Source organism: Mchenga conophoros, linkage group LG20 (genome assembly GCF_057382185.1).
Source record: "Mchenga conophoros isolate Kocher_MC1m ecotype Shallow Benthic linkage group LG20, M_conophoros_male_GT1.1, whole genome shotgun sequence".
Taxonomy (NCBI): domain Eukaryota; kingdom Metazoa; phylum Chordata; class Actinopteri; order Cichliformes; family Cichlidae; genus Mchenga; species Mchenga conophoros.
This window is the reverse complement of record NC_140545.1, coordinates 1,649,271-1,659,656: the sequence shown is the minus strand read 5'-3', so window position 1 is coordinate 1,659,656 and position 10,386 is coordinate 1,649,271.

The following is a 10,386-nucleotide window of genomic DNA, read 5'->3' as shown; positions in this document are numbered from 1 at the left end:
AATATTAAACTAAAGTACATGTTCAGCTAAACTGAACAGATGGTTTTGTTTGAGGCGCTCAGATCTCTGAGAAGCTTTATCACACTGAAAGTCACAAGTGAAAAATGGTTGTGCACTTGGGAAGATTGAGAAGATTGTGTACTTTTTGATGTATAAATTTGCAAATCAAGAGCAGGCATGGTAGTTTATTGCTGGAGACCCAAGTGCAGGGCTAGATTGCAACACACAGAGTGGCTAATCTGCACAGCCAAGCTTTGAATAGGCACACGCTCTGAAGGGCTGAAAAGGCTGTAATGAAGTTTGGACCCAAAAGCAGATACAATGGACAACTGTTTCTTCTCAGGCGTCTCAGGAAAGGAATCTTAATGAACAAAGCTGTACTGATCCAAGAGCACAGATAGCTGGAGATATATGTAAGAACTGGATTAATATGAGGAGGGAAAAGAACATAAGCAACAACATGGAAGCCAGTTGACCACTATGAGGCAGAAGACAACCTGGCAAAGAGTAGAAGCTTGAGCTGGTCTTAAATACCGGTCGGTGTTTGTTCTCTGATGATCTGCAGGTGAGGCGAGACTAGAGTGAGAAACCTAGACCCAAGGGACAGGATGGAAAAATACACCACAACCTGACACTCAACCTGAACCATGACACAAATATACACACAGCAAGTGTGTCCTTATAACTGCGTCACTTCAAAGCATTCAATTTATATGTGCCTGTATATTTGCTCCTATAAAAACATTAGTAACACACACATTATTAATTTTGAGCCTCATTTCCATTGCCTGTCGAACACACCTTCTCCTTTTAGCTCAGGTTTTGGTCTCCACCAAGTCTTGGAAAGCATCTATCTCTGAAATACAGGAAGTTCAGAAACTCATTAATCGTCTTGCTAAAATAGCTCTTTTATTTTTTCTGAAGGCCAGTAGAAGAATTATGAGAAAATAATGCACTTAAGATACAACAATGGAAAAAAATCATTTGGACAATCTTTCTATGGTATCATCACTACAAATGGCATCTGGTTCATTACCTGTAGATTCAGCCACTCTTATATTTATTACAATTACTGATGCAGCTTTTCATACATGGATTTCATGGATAGACTCTTTCTGTTGTAGCCTGGAATCAGTGAAAGTGCTGATTTGGTTTGGTTTGCCTTCTGCTAGCTATCTACTCCTATTATCTCCAACTAGATGATGTCAAAGGACTAAGAAACCACAATCCATAATAAAATCCAGTTTTATACATATGCTGTAACCTTTCCATGTTCCAGACTTTGATAAGCACAACAAACAGATCATTGTATTTCTAGGGAGGGAATAAAGAGAGCTGTGGCATCACTTGATGTTGTTTTCTCTTCTGTTCTGGTGCTGGTAGCATGCAGGGACAGTTTGTCCTCTACAGAAATAAAACAGCATTCATTTCTGTGTCCTTAAACAGAAGGCTCTTTGACGGATGAGCCAGATCTGGAGTAGTTTGATGTTTTCTAAGAATGAGCATAAAAAAGACGTTAGTCCACATTCTGTTTCCAACATGCAGTTTGCAATCATTTATTTTTAACCAATCTCCTTTTGCCTTAATCGGGTATTTTATTTTCTGGCCACATGCCATCAGGTAAGTAGTAACAATAATGAATACAACATGATATAACTGTACTTTTAAAGTTACAGTGTGTAAAATGTCACTGCTAGATTGCAGATTACAATCAGCTGAATTCAGTTTTTTTACCCCTCACAATTCAAGTCCATAATCCTTCAGCGGTCTCTGTCGGCCAATCATGTCTTAAACATGAACTCTAGACTGTACCTTGACTGGCCAGCATGTTCATTCTACTGTTTGTGTAAAAAACCCAAAAATAAACATAATAATTTATGCACACTATAAGAAAAAATTAACGTGTCAATTAAATATTTTGCATTATTTCATGTTTTTTATCGCTTAAACAACAAAAGGACTCACACTTCATCTGAGTTCATCCAGATACCAGACAGTTGCCTTTTGCTGTCTGGACAGTCTGTCAGTCCACTGTTTACGCCGTGCCCAGTGAGAAACTTGAACATCTATCGCCACATTTCTACGGCTCTGTAGCATTCAAACAGTCAAGTCGAGAAGACAATGCCTGGTCATTGCTCTGCATTAAGGCTTATTTAGTAAATCTCAAATACACAGCAGAGGCAGGACAGATCAAAAGTTTGACAGTTTCATAACTCATAACTCAACTTAAGTTGGTGTTAAATCCAGAGAAATCCAAGTTCATGTTATTCTCAAATGGCAAAGAGTTGTTAGCTACGTCTCCTAAGATTAAAACAATTCAAGGATCTGAAATTGAAATGGTCACATCTTACAAGTATCTAGGGATCATTATAGATCAGAATTTGTCATTTAGGACTCACATTCAAAGGCTTGTGTTGAAGTTAAAACTAAAACTAGGTTACTTTTTTAGAAACCAATCCTGTTTCTCCCTCCAAGTGAGAAAACATTTGATTCGTGCAACCTTTTTACCTTTATTGGATTATGGTGACCTGCTTTTTATGAATGCACCTGCCCACTACCTAAAGAGCTTGGATACTGTGTACCATTGTGCTTTACGTTTTATTACTGGCTATGGAAATCATGTACATCATTGTTCTTTGTATGCTGCTGCTAAATGTCCATCTTTGCATATTCGCAGACTCTCCCATTGGTTGATCTTTATCTATAAATCTCTCCTTGGGCTGGTTCCATCTTATTTATGTGTTTATATGTGTAAAAACCACAACCAATACAACCTTCGCTCGAACAAAATCATACAACTGATTGTCCCAAAAATCAGAACAGAATTGGGGAAAAAGGCTTTTATATACGCTGCCCCTGCTTCCTGGAATAATCTGCAGAAGGAACTGAAATGATCAGAATTGGTTACCTTGGGAGAGTTTAAGTCTGTTTTAAAGGAACGAGAGAACAGCTCTTTTACTCAGTGTGATTGTTTTTAATGTACTCTTAATTTGATCTGTTATTGTATATTTTACACATGTTTGTATGGGATATTGTATTTGTTTTAAATGTTATATACCTATGTGGTATGTGACTTTTGTTGCCATGATGCCAGGTCTCTCTTGGAAATGAGATTTTTACCTGGATAAATAAGGGATAAAAAAAAAAAAAAAAGTTTGACAGTTTCCTAAACTGTTTGCTGTCATCTTGGATTGTTTAGTCAGGGTTGGTGGGGCTGCTCCCACTTTCTGAGTTGTCGATCCTAATTAAAAGAAATTGAAAATTCTGAAATTCCAAAAATGCAAACTGGGAATTCAGAAAATCTGACTGCTGACTTAATCTGGAACAACCTAAATTTAGTTGGGGGAGAGCTGTAAAACCTTATGAAAGAGGTGCGATATGAATCAGTGAGTCAATGAAGTTCACTTTAGCTTGATGACAGCATACTGAGGTGAGTTGTTGAACTTTTCTGCTGTCAGCCTCTGTTAGTGAAACTTTCTTAGAAGATATTGTTGGACTTGGATACTTAGCAAATAAACTTTTATATGAAGTGAGGATGTCATCAAACTGTTTATCAGATGGAAAGCATGATTTTTTTGGACAATTGAGCTTAACATAGCGTTATCTTATAAATAACTAGTGTTGTTATTGTTTAGCTGGCATTTTGTCCGCTATTCCGACACAGGAGGGTCGTACGTCTGCGAGACTTGACACGAGGAAGAACCGGATAACGTTTTATTCAGAGGTTGTCTCTTTCCTGATGTTTTTGCTTCATTGTTGAAGGAGACTCAAACATAAAACATGTTTCCTCATACTTTATCTTGATTCTGCAGCTGCATAAATAAGTTACATTTTTGCCTCCACAACATGTGAACAAGTTCTCTCCTCCACCTTTGGCGTAGTATGTATGTGGCAGGGTGGTGGGACACCGTTACAGTCTCCACAAACCGGCGCCTGATCCTATGTATTTTTAATGGATTAATTCATAGTTTATGAGAATCCATCAATTTAATGGAAGATGTAATTACATACAAATTAATGTATATTTATGACTACAGTATTTTTTTCCCATTAATCCAACTCCAAATGATTTACTGTACCTTTAAGTTAATTTGGTCAACCAGTAATCAACAAGTGTTTTCATTACAGTAAATACACTACTGAGAAACGTTCAGTAACATTGCAGTTGTGTTTCTGACTACCTGGTAAATCTAATGTATTCACCCTTTGGCTTTCTGTTTGACCTCAACTAATTCCCAACGATAATACTAAGCCCTTCTGTTGCTACAGCAAATGCTTTGATATCTTTATCACCTGGTTGTTATCTGTGTGTCTTCCATTTATATCTGGGCAAGTAGGTTGCAGCGGCTTTTAAGCCCCTTTTTTGTTGAGAATACCTAACTGATGTGTCTGAAAACAATATTATTAGAGCCATCAGAGTAAACAACTGGTTCAAACTCACTCTAAATCCCTGTAGGAGAACTGTGCAATTATTTAATAATTTTCTGTAGGTGCCTAATTGTCTCTGGATTGATGTTTTGATAGATTGCTAACATAAAACTGTGGATAATTGCTGCCTTACCTCTATCAACCATGATAAGGATGACACAAAACAATGACATGTTTGAGTTTAGGAATTAGGCGACACCATTTTTGGAAGCACCCCGGCTCCTCTAGAAAAAGGGTGTGACTCAGTGTGATGAGCCTTTAATTTATCAGATACCCATGTGTGGATGGGAGTCAGTTATCCCATACATGTGTGATGATATGCACACCAGCTGGAAAGCTCTCGCAGTGCAACAAGAGATGGTGCAACGAGACTCATTTCCATGACTTTTTAAAATATTCAGTGATCAAGGTGGAGATTATGTCACAACTTTATGAGCCATTCTGGCCCTCACAGTGCCTGTGAAATCCCAAACACACATACATTTGAAGAAAGGTTGCTTTTAAAACTACAGAGGATCAGTAATGTGGAAAACAGAAATTATGTCTGAGAGATGTCTTAGCTTCATTCTTGATAAATAAAAAAACCTTAGGAAAACTCCTCTCCTGTCATTTGCCTAGTTTACACTTGTATTCGGTCTCTCAGCTTCCCTCATCTGAGCAGCAGGCCGTGGGGTCATGTTTACACAATGACATACAGGCGATATAAAGCAACAGCCACTCATAATCCAAAAGCTTTCCAGCAAAAATAGTGCCCATAAAAATCTGGGATTATGTTGTTTTGCACTACCGGTTCAGGGACAGGAATATCTCGTGCTCCTTCTCTCAATCTTTTTTAATCCTCTCTAGTTCTCAGTTGTTTTTTTGTCTTTCTCTCTCACAGCCTTATTCTCCCTCTTTCCTCCTCTAAATCTCATAAACAGCTTTAGTTCTTATCAGGATGGGATCAGACAGAAAGGGCTCAATTTGGAGGTTGAAGAGAAAAGTTTTCTGCAGATGCATATATATATATACGTGTATTATTGTTCCAGAATGTTCTTCTACTTGCATTGAAAAGTATTAAAAGATATTGTGCCCATAACCCATCGTTGGATTTAACACCCTGGTACACTGTGGCCCTGTGTATATAAGCTGGATTAGAGGGTCTGACACAAACACAAGCAGGGACGCGCCCCTTTGGCTTTACATATTTGAGCAGCACAGCTGGATATCTGGCCCAAGTGAAATAGGATAAAACTTCTATTGTCTCCTCAATTCCTCGTTTTTATGTTGCGCTGCTCTCATCCCCGTAAATCCTTACAAGAGGGTGGCAATCTTTTTTAACCCCTCCCAACAAGGAGTTTGTCCGTCCTGGATTCACGTTCGCACAGGTTTAAATTGCCTGATAGTCACACAACATCCCATTCATACAGATGTGTTCTGCAGGGACATCACTGTGCAAAGCACGACCACTGAAACAATCTAGTCTGTTTGTGTACGCCGCCAGTGGGGCTACACTGAATTCATTCATCCATCTCAGCCCCCGCTCTTCCACCTGCTCACCCCTCTTCTCTCTGACCTCCTCATTTCCCCCTGATGACAAGATCTGCTAATGATTAATGATAAGCTGCGCAGACCATTGGTTGCAATTTGGGAGCATTTTATATGAGAGGCAGCAGGGGGAATTTTTACCCACTCTTTCTGGGTTCCCAGCAGTGTCTTTTACTCAACTGACTCCAGCTTACTGAGGAAAAGACACCAGAGGGAGCCAAGATAAAAGACACTTTAGAGAGGAAAGAACCAGCGAGCCCACATTCACTGCTACTAATAGCAGTATTTTGAAGAAAAGTCAGCTCTAAGCAGGAGTAGGAGGAGGCAGACGAGATCGGTGGTTAAAAATGTCATCTTACAGAGAAATACAATCCCTTTCTGTCGAATCTGGCCCAGTTTAAAAATCCTAAAGTTATCTTCTGAAGGCTTAACTGAACAGGAAAAGTAGGCAGTGGTGGTTCACAGGTTGTCAGTGCAGTTAAATGTAATTCTAATCTCCACATATATATATATATATGTATATGTATATGTGTGCGTGTGTGTGTGTGTGGCTATATATACACATATGTATATATATATATATATATATATATACACATATACATGTGTGTGTGTGTGTGTGTGTGTGTGTGTGTGTGTGTGTGTGTGTGTGTGTAATGTTAAGCAATCATGAAGAGAAAAATCCATACAGAAGGGCTCAGTTTAATATCTAAATGTTGGAATTGAAGGCCCTCTGGTGGTCAGACCTGTATACACTATTCACTGTTGATGCCATATAGATTTAAAAAAAAGGATCAAATCATAGATGCATGATAAAGTTATTTCATGATAAAGTGTTTTGTTCCACTGAGAGTCTGATAAAGCACATAAAGGATAAAATGTCTTCATAAATATGCACCCAATATTTCCTTTTATTATTGATGTGTCACGTGTATATTCTGATTACTCTGATCAGGTTTTTGGTCTCAAACACTGTGAACAATGTTTGTTTAAATTCCATAGTGAGTCATTTTCACAAATCTGGTTTTGTCTGATCAGAATTGCGAAAAACGAAAATATTTGGTTTATTATCACAAGCCACAGTTCAAGTTGTAATGTGCTGCCCCCCTCCCCTCACAGCATTTCTGATAAGCATAGACCAAGATGTGGGCTCACTTTTTCTTCTATCACCATGTCAGGTGGTTGTTTTATGAGATCAGTGGCAGCCAAGCAAAACCATAAAAAGTCGCATCAAACTAGAGCTGATGAAATTCCCGTCTGTCTTTTGTCATCGGTGTGCCTCACTGCTCCGTCTAACACACTGATATACATGCCTGTTGCGTCACGTCGCTAACACCACTGGGTGTCAGTGTGTCCTCACATTTCAGCAGCCATAGAGCCGAAAGGGTGAAGCGAGGACGTCTAGCTGAGCTCCACTCTCATGAGTAAACTTCCCCAGGGACATGTTGGGTGACTCAGTAGTTCACAGCAGCCTCAAGCTTGTTCCCTTGTTTTCTGTGTTCACTGATCCGTGCTGCCCCGCGTGGGAAAAAGATGAGAGATGCCAAGTTTTTGGCTTCACAGAGATTTTCATTGACTTTCAATGTCGTGTCCTGGGGTGAAGGTACTGTATAACCACGATACTGGATTATCTAAGCTTTGATAAATTGATAAAAGAGGCAGTTTAAACAATATCACACAAGCTAATCTCTTAAAATTGCTTTAATAAAAGAGACATGCAAGTAGAAACAAAAAGAAACAAAAGATATAATCAGAAGCTCTAAAGGTTAAAAAAAAAACCTCTTACACGCCTACATTTTTATCTGTTTTGTTGGTGCATCAACTTTGTTGATGGCGACTTATTCTTTCTATAATTTTGTATGTCACACACACAGGATACTGCACTGCTCCATGATTTAGTTTTTAGTTTCAAAATATGAGAAAAGTTATACTGCCCAGCATTTATTTGACAGAGCCAAGGACTCTGGAAACATTAGATCATCTTTAATTGCTTTCTTTTTAATAGCAACAAAGTATGAAAAATTATAGCGTGAGAATAATGTGAGCATTTGAAAAGTGGTAAAAGAATCTGCATTACATTTCAGCTCAGTGTTTGGCTATGTTCTCTTCCACTTTAATGTTTGGTTTCATAATTTTCTGTCGTGTAGGCAGCTTAAAACCCAATGAACACTATCTGCTTAGCACACAGATAGCTACAGATTTTCATAGCTTTTAATTAGATGGGATTATTATCACTTTGACCTTCAGCTCAGTCTATTGACCTTACAGGAGACATCAGAGGTCAAATGTGATGTAATTTTTTTAATCTTCAAATGATTCTATTTACATGTGGACATCACACACCACACTTGTAAGAATCATAGCTTCTAACTGTCAATTTTTGACCAATAAATCACTGAGCTGACCGTGAAGACCATGGTGAATGCAAATTAAATTTGAACATGAGCCCGCTCTACACCCCTACACGGTTTTATCAGAATTCATTCAAAACCCTTTGAGCTCTATTTTGCTTGTAGAAATAATTATAATTATACCTCAGTTTTATATGTGATCATGGCCTTACTGTTAAAGTATTCAACAAGTTACTTTTGCAAATATACATATTTTTAATCATTTGTTCTGACAACTGTATTTATAACATACCTTTTACACTTAGTTCACTTTTCATTTCTCTTATTTCTAAAATCCACTGAATCCAGTCTGGAAGTACATTATGTTTGTGCTTTGTACATCACCAGTACAGTATTAGCATAAACTAAATCATAAAAATTGTACGCGCATAGTTTAATAAATAGCCTTTGGTTGGTTTATTTATATTCCAGTAATTTATTTATAGTTCTTATAGTTTTCTCCTGCAGCATAAACATTGGATTAGTGTTTGTTTTCTATGCATTTCCAAACCTGCATACAGCAGGTAATGTATGGGGCTATTAGGGAACAATTTTACTTCATGGTTCTTTTGTTGCTGTGATTCCACTATAGTCACCATCTAATTAAAACTATGTTTCTTACTGTTTGTATTGACATCATATGAACATACAGGAAATGGAACATGAGGATTCTAAATATAAGGTTACTTTTGAACTATTACAAGTAAGGTCGAACTTGCATAAACACATTATAGTTTGGATCCAAATATCACAGCACATTTGACCTTTGATCTACATTTCACATCTACATTTCTTTCAAGTTGACCCCAGAATGCGTTACTTTTACTGTACTATAAACTTTTGCACATATGCAAAATACCATACTGTTCACATAAAAGTATACTGGTCAGAGAGTGAGCTGCCTTGGCGAACGTAAAGAGTGCTTCTTCTTGTTTTTAAAATATGTTTTGTCTTTTTTTTCTCGTTTTTCTTCAGTGTTTTCTGTTTTTCTGCAAAATCGTCGGCTACACTGCCAATCACCTGTGTCCTTTTCATTTAATTCAAATCTTTGCTGTCATATTTTGATTTTTATGGGCACATCGCTGTGAATTACGACTGAACAAAATCTCACAACATCATAAAATTATTATCACAACCAGATGTTTCCCTCACGAGCTGCTAGAGAGCGAGAAGCAACAGCCACTGCATTTACATTCACCAGGTGGACACTAACATCGCCCCAAATGAATCCAAGCGAATAACAGCATGTCTGCTCATATCGCACCAGCAGATTTACCTTCATCTGATGATATTTCACTGTTATGTTTGAAGCACGGTCCAGCTGGTGGTTAACACAGACTATAAAACTGTATAACGGTGATGTGCTAGCACTGATTAATCTACTATCGGCACTGTTCTGTATGAGTTTACATCTTACAGTTTGCTTCTTCATGCAACATTACAAAGTGTAATTTCATTTAACATTCAAACAGTTCATGACTTGTGTAACTTAGTTCTTGTTGGTACAAGAAAGACTGAAATCTGCATGTAACCTATGGAAGCTGGCTCACGACCCAGAGGGTCAAGTAGACGGTGATGCAACTGTAATAACATAAGACGTGTAATTATCAGTGTCATGACAGCATTTTTGGCCAAATTAATGACCTTTAGTGACAATGTATGAGCTAACTATTAGTACTGTGGTTAGATTTTCCCCTCTGTGTCATTCAGACTGAGCAACAATCTATGCTGGTGATACTGGACACTGCAGATGAAGCTCAGCTCAGGCTTGTTGTTTTATTGTCTGACACAAGATGTGTGTCTTGACTGTTCATCACAAACACACACACAAAAGCAGAAGTTTTCCTTTGGCTTTTCTTTCACTCCCTTTCCAATCCAAATTTATTTAACGCACATTTAAAGACGACACGTTGGAATCACACACACACACACACGCACACACACACACACACACACACACACACACACACACACACACACACACCAGCCTAACATGTGGAGGTAACTCACATGTGGAGATTTACACCAGTGTAAAGGGCAT